General features: G+C 35.9%; 1 long non-coding RNA gene across 1 annotated transcript in view; it reads right to left on the bottom strand.

Moving 5' to 3' along the window:
• LOC144337771 (uncharacterized) overlaps window positions 1-24408 on the bottom strand; it is an 81005-nt gene that overhangs the window by 5868 nt on the left and 50729 nt on the right. The window contains exon 2 of the long non-coding RNA XR_013411270.1: window positions 7991-8069. This is a non-coding gene — a long non-coding RNA (uncharacterized LOC144337771). The remainder of the gene's footprint in view (window positions 1-7990; window positions 8070-24408) is intronic.

The following is a 24408-nucleotide window of genomic DNA, read 5'->3' as shown; positions in this document are numbered from 1 at the left end:
GTTCTATTTGGGTTTATTTTGAGAATTTGTTTCAAGATTTAGAGCTTCTTTCAGCAATTCTTGTAGTGCTGACTTGGTAGTGGTGAATTCTCTCAGCATTTGTTTGCCTGAAAATAACTTTATTTTCCTTCATTTATGAAGCTTAGTTTCATTGGATATGAAATTATTGGCTGACAATTGTTTTGTTTAAGGAAGCTAAAGATAGGACCCCAATTCCTTCTAGCATGTAGGATTTCTGAGAAATCTGCTGTTAATCTGATAGGTTTTCCTTTATAGGTTACCTGATATTTTTCCTCACAGCTCTTAAGATTCTTTCCTTCATCTTGACTTGAGACAACCTGATGACTATGTGCCTACATGATTATCTTTTTGTGATGAATTTACCAGGTGTTCTTTGGGCTTCTTGTGTTTAGATGTGTAGATCTCAGACAAGGCCAGAGACATTTTCCACAATTATTCCCTCAAATGTGTTTTTCAAACTTTTAGATTTCTCTTCTTCCTCCAGAACACCAATTATTCTCAGATTTGGTAATTTAACATAATCCAAAACTTCTTGCTTTGTTCATTTAATTTTTTTTCTCTGTCTCTGTTGGATTCAGTTAATTTGAAAGTCCTGTCTTTGAGCTCTGAAGTTCTTCTATTTGTTTGATTCTATTGTTGAGACTTGCCAGTGTATTTTGCATTTTTGTGTGTCCTTCATTTCCAGAAGTTGTGATTGTTTTTTATTTATGCTATCTATTTCTCTGGAGATGTTTCCATCCATACCCTGTAGCATTTTAAAAATTTCTTTAAGTTGGTATTCACCTTTCTTTGGTGCCTCCTTGAGTAGCTTGATGATCAGCCTGCTGAATTCTTTTTCTGGCAATTCAGAGATTTCTTCCTGGTTTGGATCTATTGCTGGAGAGTTAGTGTGATCTTTGGGAATATTAAAGAAACTTGTTTTGTCATATTACCAGAATTGTTTTTCTGGCTCCTTCTCATTTGGGTAGACTATGTCTGAGGGAAGATCTGAGGCTCAAGACTGCTGTTCAAATTCTTTTGTCCCACAGGGTGTTCCCTGGAGGAACTCCCTAAAGAGGAGGCTCCTCCAGTCCTAAGCCACTAGCTAGAGGAGGGGGCTTCCTGAGAGCTGAACTTCAGTGATTATTATATCTCTTCTGGGTTGAGCCATCCAGCGGACAAAAGAATCTGAACAATGGCTCTTGAGTCCCTGATCTTCCCTCTGACATAGTCTACCCAAATGACAAGTAACCAGAAAAACAATTCTGGTTCCTCTAGGTAGTGGCTTGGGACTGGAGGAACAACCTAAAGAGGGGAACACTCTGTGGGACAAAAGAATTTGAATAGCAGTCCTTGAGCCCCAGATCCTCCAGTCCCAAGCCACTACCTAGAGGAAGGGGTTCCCTGAGAGCTGAACTGCAGTGATTGTTATATCTCTTCTGGGTTTAGCCATCCAGTGGAGCTACCAGGCTCCAGGATGGTACCGGGGGGTGTCTGCAAAGAGTCCTGTGATTTTATTTGTCTTCAGGTTTCTCAGCCATGGTTACCAGAACCTGCTCTGGTGAAGGCAGCAGGGAAGTGAAGTGGACTCTGTGAGGGTCCTTGGTTTTAATTTGGTTCAGTGCGCTGGTTTCTCTAATGCTGGTTATGGTAACAGTGAAATTGTCATGTGCACAGACATGGCCTCTGGTTAGCCAGGATGTTACAGGTGGTGGAATTAGTGTTATTTTCTCCTTTCTTGAGTGCAGCCATTCTTTTATGAGTTACTGTAATGGTTGAGTTGGGCGGCCTCTAGCCAGGAGGTGGCACTTTCAAGAGAGCATCAGCTGTGGTAGTATGGGGCGATAAAAGCTTGCCCTAAGGTTGACTGGATAAGTATTTGAGTTTCTCAGGTGATAGGTGGGGACATATAGCTCCCAATAGATTATGTCTTTGTCTTCAGCTACCAGGGTGGATAGAGAAAGATGGGGACAGGGATAGATGTGTCTGAGCCCAGACTCTCCTTGGGTGGGGCTCGCTGCAGCTGCTGTGGGGGATGGGATGTGGTTCTCAGGTTAATGGAATTATGTTCCCAGGGGGATTATGGCTGCCTCTTCTGCATCATACAGGTTGCCAGGGATGTGGGTAAAAGATGGTAATGACAGGCCTCACCCAGCTCCCACTCAGCCAGCAAGGCCAGTTTCACTCCCATCTTGCCCCACCAATAACATCAAGTTTATATCCAGGTAGCTGATGAGCAGGGATAAGATCTTTCCCCAGGCTACAAGCCACCCCACTGAGAAAGCAAACAGGGCTTTCAGGCCCCACCCCTCCCTGCCTGCCACAGCTTCTGTGTGCATATCTGCACTTCCCATTTGGCCACCCCCCACTCCCCTGGATTCTGCCCAGGATTATTTGCACTCGGTCACAATCATTACAAAGTTCAGCTAGGAGTTTCCTTCTCGCTGTGGTCTTTCCCCAGTTCCACTGGCTGCTCTTCCCAAGGACCTCTGTGAGATAAAGTCAGAAATGGTTTCCCTGGGCTTCTCTGGGGACTGGGAGTGCCTACCGGGCTCTTCCTACTGCTTCTTCTACTTTCATATTTTGCTTGGCTCTCTAAGTTGATTTCAGCTCTAGGTAAAGTTAAATTCTTCCCCTGTGATTTGGATTTTTAGGTTCCCCAGTGGGTATGTGTGTTCAGAAGCTGACTTTTTCCCCTCTCACATTTTAGGCACTCATAGGTTTTTGGCTGTCTCACAGAGTTTGCAGTGGCAAGCTACTTCTTTCAAAGGGTCTGTGAATTCTTTTGTTTTTCCTAGTATCTTCCTGCAGTAGTTCTTAGAGCAAAAGTTCAGGATGTGAGTTTCTACACACTGTTCTGGCCATCTGAGTGAAAGCTGCAAGTTAGTCCTGCCTCCTATCTGCCTTTTATTATTATCATTATTCTGATCTTCTCCTTTCAGTTTTAAATAATAGGTTCTTTCACTTATCTAGAGCAGTCTATCTACCTGTGCTCTGTAACTGATTCCTTGCTGTCTCCTCCAGGACATGGCTGTGTTGGTTCCTTTCTCTTCCTTTCTACTATCACCTTCCTCATAGACCATATACAAATCCCTCTTAAAAAAAAAAAAAAAAAAAAAAAAAAAAAAAAAAAAAACTGAGGAAAAGGAAAATAAATACTTCCCCTCATCAAATATCTCCTTGTTGTTGCTATTCTGCTTCTATCTTTAGCAAGTGTCTCCCAGCAGCCTACACTCACTATCTGTACTTGCTCTCGCTTTGTCCCACTAGTCACCCCATAGCAATATCTCTTAGCCCAAGTAGCTCACTCTATTGAACCATTGCAGTAAAATAACTTTAATGATTTTCAAAATGCCAAATTTAGTAAATGCTTTTTAGTGTCTGTGTTCCATTTGGCATTACTGTCCATTTCCATTTTCATTTTGTGTGACTTCTGAGCTAACACTTTCCCCTTATAGTTTCCTTTTGTTTATGGCTTTTCTTTCCTGGTTTCCTTTGTTGGATCTGCTAGCTGTAGCTACTCCTTAAATGTTAATGTTTCTGAAGATTCTGTCCCTAGCCCACTTCTGTCACTGGGCATGATAATCCTCATCAACATTTTCCTACGTTATCTTGGAGTTTCAGCTACAATCATATGCTGATGGCATTCAAACTCCTGCCTCCAGCCAAGACCTCATTTCAAAGTCCCAGATCCCATATATTTATTTAATGTATATTTAAGTAGTGCTTTCTACATTCTAGTTTCTAAGCTTTGCAAATGTTGGTTCATTTAATTCCCATTAAAATCCTATGAAGTTGGTATACAGGAGAAAAATTGAGGTACTAACATAAGACTAAAAAATTTGAAGTTTTCCGGCTAGTCAAATAACCTAAATGATTTTATAGTTTGTATAACTTGCCTCAGGACTCACAACTTCTAACTGGTAGAGCTGGCATTTGAATTGAGACAGTCTGGCTCCAAAGTCCATGCTGTCAACCATTTTGCTTAATTCTTCATTTCAGTGTCCCTTGGGTACCTCTAACTCAACATATCTGAAACTGGATTTAGTTTTCTCTGAAAACTGACTTCTCCCAATCTAATCAACAATGGTAAAGCTAATATTCAGAGATACCTTCAAATTGTTATTTTTTAATTAGTGATTTAACATTTAATTAGATGTGTTGGGGGAAACTGATGTAATAAGCATTGTATACTTACATCATCATAAAAACAGTATATCCCTAATACAATGTAAAATTTTGATATTTTTGGAACTGTTTTTCTTTTACTCATTCCATTGCTCATAAATAAACGAGCTATTAAATATAAAGTTTCATGTCCATAGATATGTTTAGACTTTTAAAAATCACTTAAAGGTTTATTTTTCTGATTTATATGTCAGCAGAATATTTTATAACCACTTTTTGAATAATAACATTTTAAATAGATAGTGCCAAATAAATCACATGTTATTTGGCATAGATGTTTCTGGATCCAGTGGTTAGAATCTTTCTTTACATATGTGATACAGTTTTAAAGTAAAACAAAATTGCTATGGAAATTTATTTAAATGGAAATGCATGTTTTATCCATCTAGAATCTGTACAAGATTTTAGGTGAATTCATCTTAATGAGCTATGCAAACTGGTCCTTAAACCACAAACCAGATTTACCAATAAAATTACTTAGCACTTTTCCTATAACATTTGAAACAAATAATCAGTTATAATTAGAATCTTGAGGATAAACTCACTGTTCATTTTATATATATATCCCTTGAAATATAATTTAGTTTCATATTGCCAAATTAAGTGGAACAGGCCACCTAGCAAGAGTATAGTAATGTCAGCAATTAGTCAAATACTATTTTCCTGGTAGATACCATAGTTTCAGTTCTACAAAAATAATTCTTTCAATCAATCAATTTTCAGTAACAAAATCTAAAGTAATTTTATGACATAGCAAAAATTTGATTTTTTAAAATTTTTCACTTCAAATTCAAAAACAATTTCTAACAAAATAGGAGAAATAGAAATGTATTCACTAATTCACTTCTACTTGTCAAATCAAGCTACACATTCTGACTTTTTAAAAAATCCTGGTTTTTACTTTTTTTCAGTTTTTGTGATCTGTTCAATCTTTCTGCACTAGTCAAAATCAGACAACTCCTTGGTAGACATATAAAGATTTTTAAATTTCCTCAAGTAGAATAAATATAATAATAAATCACATATTCCAAGTAAACAGCACTTTGCCATGCTTTTGTTAATTTCAGAATACTAGATGACACTAGATACTAGCATCACGTGACTCTCATTTTACTGCTCTCAGGTTTCGGACGGGATGTATAGCTGCGCCTTGCAATTTGCATGCATGCTGCCCATCATTCTTCAGTGGGGGAGGGAGAGGATGAATCAATGAAGAGTTGTACTCCTCCAGGTGCTTTTTAGTTTAGCAAGATTGAGACCAGTTTACCTGGAGAACACCAAGTTAAGTAGTTGCTTGTGGAAACCTGAGTTATTAATTGGTGCTATAAATAACTAATATCACTTGTGGGATTTTTCACACTGATAACATGTAGAAAACAGAAACATCGTTCTTTAAATTAGACTTGGATTGTCCATAAGGTCTGACTTCTCCAATGGAGGAAGCAACCATCTCTCTCAACAGATGTTGCACCCTAAGGTGCAGAGAGGTCAGACTTCATAAATGTGTTGAAGCTTTAAAGTAAACCAAAATTATGAGATAAACTTTGTAACATAAGTGCATGTTTTATCTACTTATATTTTATAATAAATTCACAGGAAATGAGATGTTATTTAGCAAATTTGAGAACAAAAAGCTTGAAGCCCCAAATAGAACCTCTTCTCTGCTTCAGTGTCTTCTGAAGACTCCCAAACTTAAATGAATGTTATATATTATATACTCATCTGCCTTCAGAGGAAAAGCCTCTCAGTTTGTATTTCAGGACCCAGGGTTTCATTGTCTAAAGAAATCATATTTAACTTTATTCATAGCAGATTTATGGTTGCTTTGATGCTTAAAGCCTTGCAAGGACTTTTACCAATGATCTTTGAAGTTCTGTGCAAAAATCCCTGAACTTATGTAGAAGAAAACCAAAAGCCCTAGTGTACCCATTTTAGACCTTAGATCTTTCAATTGTCACTTGCAGTGATGCTACATTGGAAACTTGCAGTTGTCACTTGCAGTGATGCTACTGCTTTAAGTGTGAAGATTTGAAATATTCAGAAGAGAATCATCTCTCTGAACAACTTTTCTTCATTCAATGAAAATTCTTCATCTTGGAACTTAGTCCAACTTTTGAAACTTAACGTGGTGATACCCACCCTGCTTTCTTTCCCTTTGATTACTCCTTTTCCCCAATTCATTTTGTACCAAACTTATATTTCAGTTTTTCTACTACATGTTTATCCTTCTTTTTGCCAATTTTGTAGATAGATAATAGATAAATAGCTAGCTAGCTAACAAGATACATAATCACAGATATAGCTTCGGGTCCAATTTCTTTGGTAGAATTTATTTGAAAGAACTTAAAATATTTTATTACTCTTTCTCAATTAAATCTATGCTTTTTAAAATTTAGAAATGAAATTACTATAAATCTTTCTACCCAGCTTCTTAGAATCTCATTTCTTCAATGAGCATTTCTGAGTGCTTACCATTCTGTGAATATTTAAGATGTCTTGCCAACTGTAATGATTGAAAAACTATTATAAATAAGAGTTTATTTTACAAAAAGAAGTCCAGAGATAGTCATGTATAGTTGTTTGAGTTCCAGATTCCTATCAATGGTCCAGCATCCTTCAGTTTTACACTTTGCCAACCTTAGTATGTTAGTTAGCATATGCTAGGCTATGCTGATGTGACAAGTAAATTCTGACATCTGAGAATCTTAACACACAAAAAACGTGGTCAGTAGGGATGGTGTAGTCAAGCAGGAAACAAGGTTCCTTACATCTTATCCTTAGCCAAGATCATCACAGAAGAGGAAAAGACAATGTGGGAAATCACATATGGAGGTTTTAGGACCGAGAGTAAAAGCATGGTACAACACTTGCACCCATGTACCTTTAGCCAGAACCCAACCACATGGCCTTCTTTCACATCTAACTGGTCACATTATTACTTTGAGCTGAAGGGAATCCATAAAGTATTCTTCTAGTTAGGGCAAAAAGATATTTGGTAGGTAACTAGCAATGTTTACCTCAGGGATATAATGTTGAACAATGTATAGTTTCAGCCTTCTATGTTCTTATATTACAGTGTGAGAGAAATGCTACATTGTGAGTGCTATAGCAGAGATTTCAATAAAATACTATAGGATTTCACAACACAGAGCAGCTAACTGTTTCTAAAGAATTTAAAGAGGGCATCAGAAAGAATATAACATTTTAGTTGGATATTAATGGAAGATTTGGAGTGTATTAGATAAGAAATGTTGAGAGATGAAGCCAGCTGGACTTCCTGGGTTGAGTGGGGACTTGGACAACTTTTCTGTCTAGCTAGAGGATTATAAATGCACCAATCAGCACTCTGTAAAAATGCTCCAATCAGTGCTCTGTGTCTAGCTAAAGGATTGTAAATGCACCAACCAGCATTCCATAAAAACGCACCTATCAGTGCTGTGTCTAGCTAAAGGATTGCAAATGGACCAATCAGCACTCTGTAAAATGGACCAATCAGTGCTCTGTAAAACAGACCAATCAACAGGATGTGGGTGGGGCCAAATAAGGGAATAAAAGCTGGTCATCTGAGCCAGCAGCAGCAACCTGTTAGGTTCCCCTTCCACAGTGTGGGAAGTTTGTTCTTTTGCTCTTCACAGTAAATCTAGGTGCTGCTAGATTTTGGTCCTTTGGGTCTGCACCACTTTTAAAAGCTGTAACACTCACCACGAAGGTCTGCCACTTCATTCTTGAAGTCAGCGAGACCACAAACCCACTGGAAGGAACAAACTCCAGACACGCCATCTTTAAGAGCTGTAATACTCACCACGAGGTCCCCAGCTTCATTCTTGTAGTCAGTGAGACCAAGAACCCACTGGAAGGAACCAATTCTGGACACAATGTGACTGGAAAGGCAGGACAACATCACATTATAATCAGACTTATGTTATTTGTTAATGAATTATCTTGGCATTGGAGTGTTACCAGAAAATTTTCAGCAAGCGGGGGTCATATAACTGGATTTGCCATTGAGTAAGGGTTGCAGTGGTTGGACTGTGTAACATTACAGCTTGAGAATGTCAAGATCCAGGAGACTCACATACTCTTTTAACTACACGAAAAAGGTGCTGCAGGAAGAAGAAAAGAGGAGTATGAGGCAGGGAAGCTGAGACCAGTCTTCCCTCTTAGACCTCTAATAATGAGAGCCCATTTAGTCCCCTGCAACCCCAAGATGTGTTCATCTAGTATCATATGCAACTGTTTGAGATAAGGCTGTTGATGCTCTGGGTTTTGATAATTAAAGCCTAAGAATAGTGTCTTATCCTACAAGTCAAAGTGAGTCTCCCTGAAACTTTCATTCATTGGTTTTATCTTTATGCTCAGTGGTTAGTCTTTTTGAAGGTCATGGTATTCTTTGGAAACATATAGTACACATGTATACAAAAACCCACATGCAATTTCATAGGCTTGAAGAGTCTCTGGAGTCTTACCATAGATCCCCAAGTTAAGAACACTTGGCCTTTGGCAACTCTAATAAAGGCCTACTTATACTGTAATTTATAACCCTTCAAATATTTAAAAACAGCTTTCATTTTTTTTCTTTTTCAAACACTGATAAAGCCCTTAGTATGTTCAAACGCCATGTTTGGCAGTTTATTACTAACTCATTTAATCCTCATGGCAACACTGTAAGATAGATACTATTTTTTTCCCTTTTCCAAATGAGGAAACTGAAGTACAAAAGGGTGAAATAACTTGTCCAATTCACATAACTACTAAATGGAAGAACCAAGGTTTGAAAATAGACAATCTGGCCCCTGAGCCTATGCACTTAGAACTATACTTAATTGATATTTAACTTGTAAGAGAGAAGTTTCACTTCTTTGACTGTATTTATATTTCATAACCTCCAGGCCCCTCATTCTTCTCTAGACAATGTAGTTTGACAACGTTCCTTTAAAATGTGTTGTCAGTTCCAGACACCATAAATGTGCTGGTATAGCATCACACTGGATCAGCCTTTTTTTGAGAGCCACAAAGGGGTCATTCCTGCTGGGGGAAAAGGACAGGATGAAGGAAGAGGCCTGTGGGTCTTCTTCAGCTTCACACTGTTCTGGGTCCTCTGGGCAAGGGTTAGAAATAGCTTTTGGGATGGATATATCTGCAAGACTTTTGTTATGCAATATCCCAGGCAAAGTCATGCATGGATTGTTTTCCTCTCAGAATGAAACCTATCCCAGGCTCCAAGTAATCATCCCCAAGGGAATTAAATAGTCCTTAATTAAGAACAACACTAGTAAATCCTAGTCTGAACCACGAAACAACCACACTTGAGGAATCTACACCCCTTAATGAAGAGGGACTGTTAATCTATGCTGACACATTCAGCTTGATTTTATTTTATTGGAAAGATGTTATATGGGTTACTATCTCCTGGTTTACATAATCCTACAGTTCCTTGATGCAATATGAAGTGAGATTCACAGAAGTTTGAATTTACAATCCCATGCAGCTGGTGGAGCTGGGACTCAAATTCAAGACCACAGAACACTGCACTAGTAGATACGTACTTGGAAAGTTGGAGTTTGGTGGGGAGTTCCTGGGATGTGATCCATCAAATTGTCTGAAGTGAGGTGTTTGGGAATTTGTACTACAAGTGAATCTAAACTTTAACTAATTTGACTTAAAGGTTCTGTGACCTCTCTTACGTGGGAGACTCCCTTGCTCCGGTGTACTTTCCCTCCATCTTTGTCTGTTGCTAATAATTTAGCCAGCGACAAGGTATGCTTAAAGATCAACTTTTTTTCCTGCTACAAACATGACTTCAGTCCAAGTATTTAAGCACCTGAACTCAAGTGAGGATAATAAATGTCACAGGAATATTTATAGTTTGGTATATGGAGACTTTCCAGGTCCCTGTTCTGCAATAACACAGATCCATCTGCTAAGGGTATTAGAATTGTGTGTTGTTGCTTTTTTTTTTCCCTCAAGTTGATAGATTCTGAAAATAGAAAATTGCAATATACAAAGATTTTAACCTTTTTTTACTCAAATAATTATTAAATTAAGAGTTAATTACCAAGGGCAAAGTTTTTCCGCAATTCCTGGCTATTGGAAGCAAGCCCAGAAGAAACCTTAGCTCAGTCTTATATAAGCCCCTGTCATCATTATGCTGACAGATCTACCTGAGGATTTATTGTAGGATTGTCAGACCTTGGGGGTCTGAGGTTAGTCGACTCACCAATCTGTCGTTGGGGTTATGATTGTTTTTATTGCTGTGCTATAAACATAGTTACCACTGATACTATTGTCAGCTAATGTATTCTTGTTCAAAGATCTGAGGAAGAATCTTTACCCTCAAAGACAGTTTATATGTATTTGTACCAGGAGGTTATTTAACTCTTCTTCTATGCTAAGCAAGGGCAAGAAGGACCTCTCTGGTTCCGTTCCATCTTTGTATACTAACCTAGAGAATTTCTATAGAGCTGACTGATGGTCAGTTAGCTATTAAATAGAAAATTTTATGCACTGTTGAGATTAACACTAGAGTACAAGTCTAGACAACATAATAAAGTGGAATAACAATGTGTGTCTTCTGTGACTAATGAACATACATTCTCTGCTTCACAAAAGAATAAAGGACAATAATATGCGAGGCAGTGTGCCTCATGTTAATCATGGGCATAGTCAGAAACAATGTGTAAATTAAATTGTGTACAACATAGTTCCCCTTACAGTGCAATTTCAAGAATATCTTATTTCTAGATTACCAACTGACATTGACTTCTCTTTTTAATTTAAATTTAGTTTTAGTTTTACAAAGATCTCAATTACTGAGCGTTAATCATGCTCAGATGGTGACATATCATCATCATTGGTCTGCACAAGGAACCCCTCTTGTTTATTTATTAACTTACTCCATTTTCATTCCTATTCTGCAGTCCCATTCTCACTTTTACCCTCATATGCCTGATTTTAAACCTTTTATTTCTACATAACCTTGAAGAATGGGAATGATTGTGTACATGCCATTTAATTTGCAGTACTGATATTGTGCCATAGATATCAGCTTTCTTACTTTTTTCACCAGAAATATGCTTTGAAGGTACAATCTTATAACTATGCACATATCTAGTTTGTGGCTTCTGATGTCTGCCAAGTACTCAATTGTATGTATCCACCTTGTGTTAATACTCCTCCAGGGCTAGATCCCAGACTGTTATCATCATTTTTCTGCCACCACAAACAATGCCATGATAAACAGTGCTTCTATTTGTCCTCTATCCAATTAAGAAAGACTTTAAACTAATATTCAAGTGCATTGATAAAGTCGCTAAGAAAACATATAAAATCTTATTGAAAATTAGGTCATATGACTTTTAATATGCAAATAATTATCCTTAATGCATTTTGTGTTTGGACATATATACATTTTACTTCTATAAAGACAAAACATCTATGTGAAACAGATTGGGACTTTTTTTTATTAGCCCAGTGGGCTTAATGCTTTGCTCCTTTTCATTTAAAATGTCTCAAGTAATCAGCTTTCTTCTTTGAGATTTTGTATCCCAGGCCAATATATATGATTGCTTGGAAGTCCTAACATTTGGCTTACATTTTCTTTTTCTTGAATTGATCTCAAAAGAGTGATCTCTCCAGGCCGAATGTCTCCCTAAAGAAATTAAGCAGTATATAAAGTTAGCTAAAATGGCGAATTCACAACAAGAACTCTAACTATTTGGGTTCAGGAATAGATAATAGTAGGTGAAGGTAAAACAGCTGTGCAGATGTCCTCATGTCTACAAACTAGGGCTAAAAATTGTTATAGGTCCTTAGGAAAAAGTAATGTTGATTCTATTCGGATTTTTTTTTCTGCTAAAGGTAAAATAAAGCCTAGGGGTAGACTGATAAAATAGCCATGTGTTGGAGAAATGCAATACTTAAATTAGTCAATATTTACTGACTACTTATTATAGTTGAAGCACTGTAATAAGCAATGGGATAGAAGAAAATAGTACGCAAAAATTTTTAAAGTTATAATTGCAAGATTACAGTACGGTTGGAGTTACATAATGTTAACTAATGGGAGAAAATACAGTTGCAGAAATCCATCAATTTGATTCAATATATATTAATTTTCAGTCAAGTACTAGGTGCTTGTATTAGGTCCCCATCAATCAAACACAAATGATTTCAATACTAACCTTCACAATCTTCAAGAGGTAGAAAAACAAAAAAGTACATGCGATTAAATATTATGGAAGCTATGATGTAAGGAACGCAGATGGAGAACCAAAGTCAGTGCTACCTTCTAGAAAGGTAATGTGAAACTTCATGTAGAAGATGACATGCAAACTGAGTCCTGAAGGTTTTGAGGGTTCAGAAGGAAAGAATTTCTGTAAAGGGAGAAAGAGGTCCTGAAGTGAAAGGCAGTCTGATAATTAGCGAAGCAGTAATTAATACAGTAGAACCATCTGTGTTCGAATTCTGACTCTGTCATTTACTAGCCTATTATGGCTCAGTTTCCTCATCCATAAAATGGGTAAAATAGGAGCTCCTTCCCCATGGAGTTAATTTAGGATTCACAGGAGATAGCACATGTAAAATGATAGATACCATGCCTGGAATATACTATAAGTGCTCAATAAATATTAGTATACTTACAATAATGACAAATAATGTGTTAGAGTTGGTGAGGGGGTGAAGGGAAGGGAAAAGGAGTGAAAAATAAGTCTGAAAAAATAGACAGAAACCAGATCATGCAGGACCTGATACGCATACTTTGGACTTTAACATTTCGTGGTTAGGCAATTGGAAGTTGGGAAGAGTTTTACACAAGGAATAAAAGGAAGACACTTGATAAGATTTGCTTTTTTAAAAAAAAGAATTATCAAGCATTAGCAAGGACGATGGATTGGAAGAGACAGGGCAATGAATTAGATGACTACTGCAGTGGTCCAGGCTAACAATGAGTTAAAGCATAAAAGTAAAAATAAATAGAAATTTAAAGGATAATTCTGAGACATATACCATGTTTATTTGATTTCATGTGGAAAGTAAGGGAAAATAAGGACTCTTGAATGATTCCCATTTCTATTAATAATTTTATACATATCTTTTTTTACATAACTTATAAACAGATGACATAAACTTACAGTATCCATAAATACAGAACAGTACTCAGTATATTTTCTGTCATTATTTTCTTAATAACATTTTCTTTAGTTTGCTTTATTGAAAGAATATGGCATACTATATATACACAAAATATGTATTAATCAATTGTTTATGTTATCAGTAAGGCTACTAGTAAAGTTTCGGGGGAGTTAAAAGTTATACATGGATTTTCTACTGCAAGGGAGATTGACACCACTAACTCCCATGTTGTTCAAGAATCAACTGTGCTAAGTTTTTCCCATTTTTGTACTTCTTTGTATTCTTTTGTGATTTCTTTTTTGTATTCAACATATATTTGTGAGTTTTACCCATGTTAAAATGAACCATATGTGCTTTATCTTAATTTTTCTTCTCCAGTCTTGCCAGAGATGCATTTTCTTTATTGGTTTTCTCAAAGAAACATTTACCATTATTAATTAATATGTCTTCATTAATTAATATGTCTTCATATGTCTCCATATGTCTTAATTATTTGTTTTCACCATTATTTACATTTTAATCTTTCTTTGTATTTGCTCTGTTGTTCCTTGTCTAACTTACTTGTTTTCTCGATACTTCGTTGTTGTTGCTCAGAGAGGCAGTGGATGTTTCTCCTTTTATTTATTTCTGTTACTGCTTGATCAATTTTTTGGTTGTGTTGTTATATTTACCCAGTGATATAGTTTCGCTGTGTCCCCACCCAAAACTCATCCTGAATTTCCACATGTTGTGGGAGGGACCCGGTGGGAGGTAATTGAATCATGGGGGCAGGTCTTTCCTGTGCTGCTGTCATGATAGTGAATAAGTCTCATGAGATCTGATGGTTTTCAGAAAAGGAGTTCCCCTGCACAAGCTCTCTTTCGGCCTGCTGCCATCCATGTAAGACATGACTTGTTCCTCCTTGCTTTCTGCCATGATTGTGAGGCTTCCCCAGCTATGTGGAACTGTAAGGCAATTAAACCTTTTTTTTTTTTTTTGGTAAATTGTCCAGTCTCGGGTATGTCTTTATCAGCAGCTTGGAAATGGACTAATATAGCCAATTTGAAATGGTTGTATCTTCCATTAATTTTTTTGAACTGACCCCTTTAATGTGACCTTTTAGCATTTTGAAGTCACTCTCTTTATGTGTAATAATATTTTTGCCTTAAAATCTGTTTTGTTTGATATTATAATAATATAGCTATGACAGATTTTTAAAATTAGTATTTATCCTATAGTTTGTTAATCATATTTTTACTCTCAACATTTTTTCTCTATATACTTTAGTGAGTCTGCTTTAAAAAAGCATATAGATGAATTTTGTTATTTTTGTTTTAACTGCAGATTTTAGCAATTACCATTTATTTTGACATATGTAACTTTATTTTATCAACTCATTCTGTGATCTTTATTTATTTTTTAATGTTCTATGCTTTGCTCTTCCATTCATGGTTTTCTTTTTTCAGCTGAGACTTTTTAAAATTCTATTCTCCTCCTGGTTTTTTGGTTTTTTTTTTTTTTTTTGGAAACTGTTTACTTTTTCTATTATATTAGAGGTTATCCTTGAAATCTGAACATACAGACTAAACTTATCAAAGTAAAAAATTCATCAGTATACTTACCTCCTCCCCAAGTGACATAAATGCCATAGTACATTCACTGGAAAACAGTATTTTAGTCCTATCTTGTGTTTTAGCCTTCATATTGTCATTTTCATTTTTTTGTTTTTTATGTATTTGTTATTTACTTGTATTTATGCATGTTTAGCAATTTTTTTCTTCAGTTTCTTGTTATATCTCAGACATTACTCTTGTGATCATCTTCCTTCCTCATGAATAACAACCTTTCAAAGTTCCTTTAGTGGTAAGTGCTCTCACTTATTTGTTATTTGAAAAATGCCCTTATTGTTTGCTCTTCTTAAAAGATAGTTTTCTAGGAATATTTTTCCAGGCCAGTAGTTATTTCCCCTTTCTAGATATTGTTCCATAGTCCCTTAAATTCCACTGTTCCTCTTGGGAAGTCAGTCTTAGGCCTAGTTGTCATTTCCTTATAAGAAACCTGTTTTCCTATCTGGTACTTTCAGCTCATCTGTTTGTCTTGTGCTCTGCTGCATCACTGTGATATGTCTAGGAATTGAAGTTCTGATAAATCCTTTTTGTAATATGTTGTGCTTTTTCCAACTAAAGAACCATAACTGCCATTAATCCTCAAAAAATAAAGATTCCAATCCACAAATAGAGTATATCCATCCATTAAATTTCCTTTGATGCCCCTCAGAATATTTTTATAGTTTTCAATATTCTTTCACGTTTTATTAAATATAGTCCTTGTTTAAATTTTTGATATTACTATCATTTTCCAACTACTTTTTGCTAGTATTATACATGGAAATATAAATTGAGTTTTAAATATTGCTCTTAGATCCAGCAAACTTGTCAAACATTTATTCTAATAATTTACATATAGATTCCCTGGATTTTCTAAGTACAGAAGCATATCATCTACAAATAACAGTGTGATTTATTCTTTTAAAATGTAGGTGCATACAGAAGCCCATGTGCCATCAGCAAATTACTAGAATCTCTTCTTCCTCTGCACAGTAGGGTATGAATAATACTTTCTTTATGCAGGGATATCCAATCTTTTGGCTTCCCTGAGTAATATTGGAAGAATAACAATTGTCTTGGGCCACGCATAAAACACACTAACACTAACGATAGCTATGAGCTAAAAAAAAAAAAAAAAAAAAAAAAAAAAAAAAAAAAAAAAAAAAAACCTGCTAACAAAATCATAATGTTTTAAGAAAGTTTATGAATTTGTGGTTGGCCACATTCAAAGCCGTCCTGGGCCACATGTGATCCATAGGCCACAGGTCGGACAAGCTTGCTCTATAGGTTCAAATAGTCTGATCTCTTTCATGAATCACAGATTAGTAAGAATGATCACTACCTATTTTTCAGATTGCTGATTTTTCTTCACAAGTATTTAGTTCAATAACTCATTGAATTTTGCTAAGAATTTCTAAAATTTCTTCTTAAAAAATAGTTTTCTATTTTTTAAGATAGACACATAGATAAGACAGGGTTCATACCGTGTACATTTTAACCTCAAATGGATTTGTCCTGAAATTCATTAGCAGAGATTTTTATATAAAATATTCCTCTCACATGTAACCATAAAGTCGCTATTGGCAATAGTAACATGCGAATACACATTGATCCCTGTAAACCACACAGCAATTGATCATTTCTTATACTCTACATGCTCGTGTACCAGGCTGATTACTGAGAAAGGAGATAAAGGAATGAGGTGAGGGACATTCTTTGAAAATAAACCATTATCTTGTTGAATTTAGGCCTATGTAAAACTTTATAAATTTAATTTCCCTAGTTTTGTTTAGATAAGGCTTAAATTTGATAAAATTTTCTAATTTGGGTCAGATTCTAGTAAAGAACTTTTTAAGCTAGGGAAAAGGCGGAGAAATGGGATTAAACCCAGATTAGAGGATACATGGATTTAAATGGTGATAGTTCCTTTAGGCAAGATACCACACATGTATATGTGTTGGGAAAACATCAACATTCTTACTTCAGGACCTTTGCATGACGTTTCACCTCTGCTTGAACAGTGTTTATTCTCCGCTCTCCATCTGAACAATTTCACTTATTGCTCAAGTCTCAAATTTGCTTCCTTAAGCCCTTTATAACCAATGTGTCCCAATTTAAATTCACCTTCCCCATGTCATCCTATTATATTTGAGGATTTTTATTAGAAATTTTCATTCCTTATGTGTCTATGTTTACAACTGGTTTTCAAACTTCACTGTACTTAAAAACCACTTGGGAAGCTCATTAAAAAGTAGATTTTTGCACCTAACTTCAGATATTTCTACTGAGTAAATCTAATTGGGAATCGAAAAATACGCATTTTTAGCTAGACTCCCCAAGTAATCCTAATGTAGATGACCATAGGAACACACTTTGAGATGTCCTCCATGAGGACAGCAACTATGTTTGTTTATTTCTGCATCCCCAGCATCTAACAGAGTGCTCAATGATCATTAGTTGTACTGGAAACATTAGGACCAAAAACACTCAACAAACTGGCAAGTGAGCCAATAGGCTAATGCTGCTTTAAGATTGGGGCTGCCTTCAGACCCAGGGAAACCATCAATTTTTAAATGTTGGGTAGAAGAAGTTTTAAAAGGAGATATGAAAGTATTTGGGGAAAAAGGGGGAAAAGCTCATTTTTTCAGCCTTGGCCAGGAGTCAAAGTTGATGAGCTGTCAGCAGCCACTCTCTATCCTGATGAGTCAAAGACTGTATACATAACTCCCCCAGGGTATCCAGTTCAGGATTTCAGCTGGATAAGGGCATTATCTTCCTTTCATCGCGGGGCTGCTTTCAACACATCAGGAAACACCGTGTCACTCCTTGACAGAGGCTGGCAATTTAAACTAGGGAGATAATCTGAAGCCTTTAAAATTGGCTGATATTTTCATTTGCAATTCCTCATGGCAGCACTCTGCAGCCCCCACTTTTTCTGTTTTGTACCCTGCAGTGAGGCTTGGCAGCTAGATCTATATTTTAGGGCAGGGTTGATGGTGAAGTGCTACAAGGGAACTGTAATGCCAGCTTTTCTGGAATCCGATATCGGCATTTTGGGACAACGATACATAAGGAAATAGTATTATGGGGACTTAAAAACAAAAAAAATGGACCAGAGGGACGTGAGACCTAAGGCCTGCAATTAACCTCTGGAGCTGTAGAAAAGCAAGAGAGGACCTTGTTTGCTGTTTTAGAGTATAGAAAAATTATTTAGAGTCTGTCTATTTACCTTTGTCTTTCAAGCATAAGTTAAAGTTTAATATGGTGACTCTAAGGGAAGGTCAAAATCTCAACAAAATCCAGAACTAAGGAAATCAGTTATTGAGAGAAAATTATCTCAATAAGAAATGGTAAGAATGGATCTGGAAAGAAAACCAATTATTGCATGGCAGCCAACTTAGCTGTTTGAATTCTGTCTGTACCTTCAGGGAAACAAATTTTGCTGATGTCTGCTTACCTGTCATTCTGTCTTTCTATAAACTTCTGTCTTTAGATGTTCCTTTTTACAAAGTTGGCATATAGACAATCTCCGATGAGGCAAAATTTTCTCTAATGGGTTCTTCTTGGGTAAGATCTCTGGCCTCTTTCATTCTTTCATCTTCTTTGAACAGTAAATCCCTTCACTCTTTAGATAGCTCTTGAAACCAGATTGACATAAACAGTAATATTTGCCAAGAAGCATGGCAGCCCTGTTTAGAAAAATCCACGGTGCCTGGAAAATACTTGGCTGCAAAGTTTCATGGTGAGAAATGTGGCACCAAAGATCAGAGGGAATACATTTCCCTCTGGCTGTTAGTTTGCACTCAAGTGCTATGCTGGGAGTGACCAGAGGCCAAAACTAAAGCAAAGCCTCCTTAATCTGTGCATCTACGAACGTATTTCCCATCTGGCAAGAAGATTGTCCTCTTCTGTTTTCAGTTACTCCCCGTTAAAATCTCAAACAGCATTTTTATTTCTGCGGTTCCAGATTCTAATTGGACTCCTGAAAATCTCTAAAAGGCTGTGCGTCTCCTGTTGCTGGCATGTTTTCTTGACTTTGAATTACATGAGTTATGGCCATGCTGACATTTCTCCTCTAATCTGACTCTAATCATAATAAATATAAATTTCAGATGGCGTTGTTCCCCTACCCTCTTTATTCCAATATGACACTCTTAACTATGAAAGGAGGAGAGCTACTGAAGACTCTTAAGTCCCTGCACAAACATATTTCATCAGAGTCTTTAAGACTTGGTAATTTGCATTTTGTGCAAACATGGAATTTCACTTCCAGCTATGGCAGAATAATTATTAATGGTATCAGACTATTTGTCCACTATAAATAGCTATAAAAATGGGCAAAACACATGAAACAAAGTTTAAGTACTGGAAAACGTACAGTGCAGGATTGCGATTTTGAAAGAAAGAAAATAACTGTGGCAAGAGTACCAAATCACACCAGCTTTGTGCCCACAAACATTTGCCACATGATGTCCCTGGAAAAGAGCTCCCAAGTTGAGCAAATAGATCTTTTTGAAGTTAGGAAACAGAGATAAGAATTCAGTGCTGCTGACACAGATGAAATGTGCAAAGCAGAATTTTTGAGAGGAGGATGCCTCTCCAGATATTCAAATGGAAATTTTAAAACTGAAAAACATTATTTTTAAATTTTTAAAATTCACTGGATGAGCTTAAAAGCAAAATGAAGCTAGGGAGCCAGTGAATTAAAGATAGACTAGAAGAATTATACATTTTAAAGAGAGCAAAAAGAATTGAAAGAAGATGAATAGTATTTCAACAACATGTGGGGCAATATACATGTAACTAGAGTCCAGGAATAAAATGAAAAAGTGAATAGCATAGAAAACGAATTAAAATAATGTTGAAAGTGTTCTCAGTTTGATGGAAGATATAAATTTACAAATTCAAGGATCTCAGAAACCGCAAGCAGGATAAGTGCAAAGAAAACTAGGTCTAAGAATGTCAAGATAATGAAATTAAAGATAAAGACAGAGAAAAATGACTCACTACATAAAGAGGGAAATGACACAAACGATAGCTGACTCTGCATCAAAAACTATGCAAGATAATACAATAACATCTTTAAAATGCTGGGGGGAAATCCTCAGCCAAAAATATCATAACCACTAAAAATACTGAATAAAAGTAAAATAAAGACACTTTTAGATAAAAGACAATTGACATCATTCATTGCCAGTAGAACTGCAATATGAGAAATGCTAGGGAAGTTTTTCAGGCTGAAAGAAAACAACATAGATAAAAATTTGTATCTTCAGAAGAGAAATAAAGGATCAGATATGGGAAATACCTGGATAGATGTAAACTTTTTGGTTTAATTATCTTTAAAATATGTAGTTTAAAACAAAAATTACACCATTTCCTGTAGAATGTATAACCTGTTTAGATGTAAAACATAACTCTGGCATTAGGGACGTAGGGAGGAGTAAATGGAGTCATAGTGTTGCAAAGTTTTCACATTTAATGTAAAGTGGTCCAACATTAACGCAAATAAATAATTAAAAGTTAAAAATGTATACTGAAATTCTTAGCATGAGCAATAAAAAATTAGTATAAACAGTGTAGCTAAAAAGGCAATAGACAAAGTAAAATGAAATTCTGAAAACTATCCAAATAAGTCAAAAGTAAGTAAAAAAAATATTTTAAAAGAATCAAAAAAGGAGAAGCTGAAGAATAATCAAATAATAAAATAGTAGAGCTAAGTAGAGCCATATCAACAATAAAAGTTAGAGATTGCCAGAATAGATAATCAGGACCCAATTATATACTATCTACAAAAGATGCACTATAAATATAAAAAAATCTATATTGATAAGATGAAAATAAACAGATGAATCTAGTACTTCCATTTAAGCTCTGGCATGTAAAGAACTTGTAAGTTATCAATCCCATCCTTAGAAAAAGACAACTCGAAAAACTAAGAATCAACAGCTCCTCTTGTGCCCATCAAAGAAATAAGCTTGCAAGGCAAACTGTCACCTCAATATCTGGAGAGACAGGCAAATCCATAGAGACACAGCCAAGATCTGGTTACCTAGAGCAGAAGCTACTGAAGACAAAACTGGTAAAAGCAAATAATAATTATGACAAATTGATGGAGGCCAAAAGTGGGCTAGCCTGAGAGTGCCAGTACCCTGGGAACTACATATTTCACAAGCTTTATCTTGAGGAAGTGCACACCATTCTCACAATGAAAATTCAAGAAAGCTTAGCTCCTGGTTCTAGCAGGTGAAGGGGAAAAGTAATCATTGTGAAATATATCCAGAGCATACTTCCTAACAAAGTTCTACTCTCCTTTCCAGGGAAAAGATTTCGCCACAGCCATATTCCAGTTAGGAGAAAGACATCCCTCCCACTGCAATCACTTCTAGACTTCTTGTCTGACCTAACAAAAACAACATAGTCAACAGAGGTCAGGGCTTCAAGGACATGAATTAGAATACTTTAGACAGGGAATGGAATATAACGTGAGTGAAGGGGTGGGCAAAAAAAGATATACCATAAGATAAACACATGTGAAGTTCACAGCTCCAAGAGAGGCCCATTAAAACTGAGATTTAGCCAGACACAGTGGTGCATGCCTGTGGTCCCCCAGCTACTCGGCATGCTTAGGTGGAAGAATGGCTTGAGCCTAGGAATTCACGGTCAGCCTAGGCAACATAGCAAGATGCTGTCTCACAAAGAAAAAAAAGAAAAGAAAAGAAAAAAAAACCCTGAGATTTAATGAGAAGATTATAAAACAGTCCTCCTCCTCCACACCTTACCACCACACCAACGGTATTGAAACAGTGAATTACAGGTGAAAGAGCTACAAGACAGATTCTGAGGAGAAATACTCAGGGAAGCTCAAAGTCAAGAGGCGAAACAAATATAGTATAAGGACACTAGAGGAATTAGAAGCTTCTAGCACCTATAGCTATAGCAAATGTTAACTACAGCCCAGCTCCTAGTCAGATTACCATAAATCCTCACACTGAAGGCTGATTTAATTTAGTTGTTATTAGCCAATACATGTCCAACTTTCAACTAAAAATTTACAAGACATGCCAGAATGCAAGAACAAACACAGTGTGAAGAGACAAAGCAATCATCAGAACCAGACACAGCTATGACACCAATGTTGGAATTATCAGGGAGTTAATATAATTAAAATAATAAGGGCTTTGCTAGAAAAAGTAGGTAATATGCGATAACAGATAGGTAATGTTAGCAGAGAGATGAAAACTCCAAGCAAGTAAATGGATGGGAAGAGACAGACCATGCAAATGCACATAGTAAGCATAAGAAGGCTGAGTCGGTATATTAATATCAGACAAAAATAGACATCAAGACAAACAGTGGTACCAGAGACAAAAAGAAATATTTCATAATGATCAAAGGGTGAATTCAAGCACATAGCAATCATAAATGTATACACAGTTTATAACAGGTTTTCAGAATATATGAAAAATTTGGCAGAATTGAAAGGAAAAATAGTCAATTTCATAAGCATAATTAATAATATTAACACTTCTCTCCCAACAATGTATAGATTGAGACAATCAATAAACATATTGATGATCCCAATGACACTACTAATTATCTTAACCTAATTGATATTTATAAAAGACTACTCTCAACAACTATGGAATATAAATGTTGAATTGCATGTAGCATATATATCAAGATAGGTTATATACTTTGATCTAAAATATGTCTCAATAAGTTTAAAAGGATTGAAACAGAATATATTCTCTAACCACAATGGAATTGAATTAGAAAGTAATTAGCAATAAGATCTCTAGTAAAATACAAACTATTTGAGAACTGATATCAATTCTATTGAAACTATTCAAAGAATTCAAACAGGGACTCCTCCCTCACTTATTTTATTAAGCCAGCATCACCCTGATATGATACAAAAACCTGGCAAAGACACAATGGAAAAAGAAAACTACAGATGAACATAAACACAAAAATCCTCAACAAAATACTAGCAAACCAATTCCAGCAGGACATCAAAAAGTTAATTCACAATTATCAAGTAGGCTTCATTCTTGGGATGCCAGGTTGGTTCAGCATACACAAATCAATAAATGTGATTTACCACATAAACAGAATTAAAAACAAAAATCATATGATCATGTCAATAGACATGAGAAAAGTCTTTCATAAAATCCAAAATCCCTTCATGATAAAAGCCATTAACAAACTAGGCATCTAAGAAACATATGTCAAAATAATAAGAGCCATCTATGACAAACCCACAGCCTACATCATACTGAATAGGCAAAGCTGGAAGCATTCCCTTTGAGAACTAGAATAAAACAAGGATGCCCGCTCTCACCTCCTTTTCAAGTTAGTGCTGGAAGTCCTAGCCAGAGCAATCAGGCAAGAGAAAGAAATGAAGGGCATCCAAATTGAAAATGAGGTCAAACATCTATCTTCACTGAAGATATGATTCTATACCTAGAAAGCTCTAAAGACTCCTCCAGAAGGCTCCTGGAACTAATAAACAACTTCAGCAAAGTTTCAAAATCGGTGTACAAAAATTAGTAGCATTTCTATACAGTGATAATGTTCAAACTGAGAGCCAAATCAAGAATGCAATCCTATTTACAATAGCCACAAAAAATAAAATACCTAAGAATACATCTAACCAAGGAAGCAAAAAATCTCTACAAGGAAAACTATAAAACACTTCTGAAAGAAATCATAGTTGACACAAATTGAAAACCATTTTATGCTCACGGATTGGAAGAATCAATATTATTAAAATGGCCATACTTTCCAAAGCAATTTATAGCTTCAACACTATTCCTATCAAACTACCAAAGTTATGTTTCACAGAATTAGGAAAATACTCTTCTAAAAATTCATATAGAACCAAAAGAGAGCCCAAATAGCCAAAGCAATACTAACAAAGCAAAAAGAACAAAGCCAGAGGTATCACATTACCTAACTTCAAACTATACCAAAAAACTACAGTAACCAAACCAGCATGTTACTGGTACCAAACCAGACACATAGACCCATGGAACAGAATAAAGAACCCAGAAATAAAGCTACACACCTGCAGCCACCTGAGCTTCAACAAAGTTGACAAAAATAAGCAATAGGGAAAGAAACCCCTATTCAATAAATGGTGCTGGGACAACTGGCTAGCCATATGCAGAAAATTGAAACTGGACTTCTGTCTTTCACCATATACAAAAATTAACTTTAGCTAGATTGAAAGCTTTAGTAAGTCCTCTAACTGTAAGAATACTAGAAGAAAACATGGGAAATACCATTCTGGACATTGGGAAGAAAATATTTGCAAACTATGCATCCAACAAAGCCCTAACATCAGGAAGCTATAAGAACTTAAAGAACTCAACTAGCAAAAACAAATCACACTACTGAAAAATGGGCAAAATGTCTAAAGATACTGGTCAAAAGAAGACATACAAGTGGCCAATGAACATATGAAAAAATGCTTAGCATTACTAATCATCAGATAAAT

The sequence above is a fragment of the Macaca mulatta genome, chromosome 1 (genome assembly GCF_049350105.2).
Source record: "Macaca mulatta isolate MMU2019108-1 chromosome 1, T2T-MMU8v2.0, whole genome shotgun sequence".
In the NCBI taxonomy this organism is placed as follows: Eukaryota; Metazoa; Chordata; class Mammalia; order Primates; family Cercopithecidae; genus Macaca; species Macaca mulatta.
Note: the sequence above shows the minus strand (reverse complement) of the source record. Positions and strands in the feature narration are given on the sequence as shown.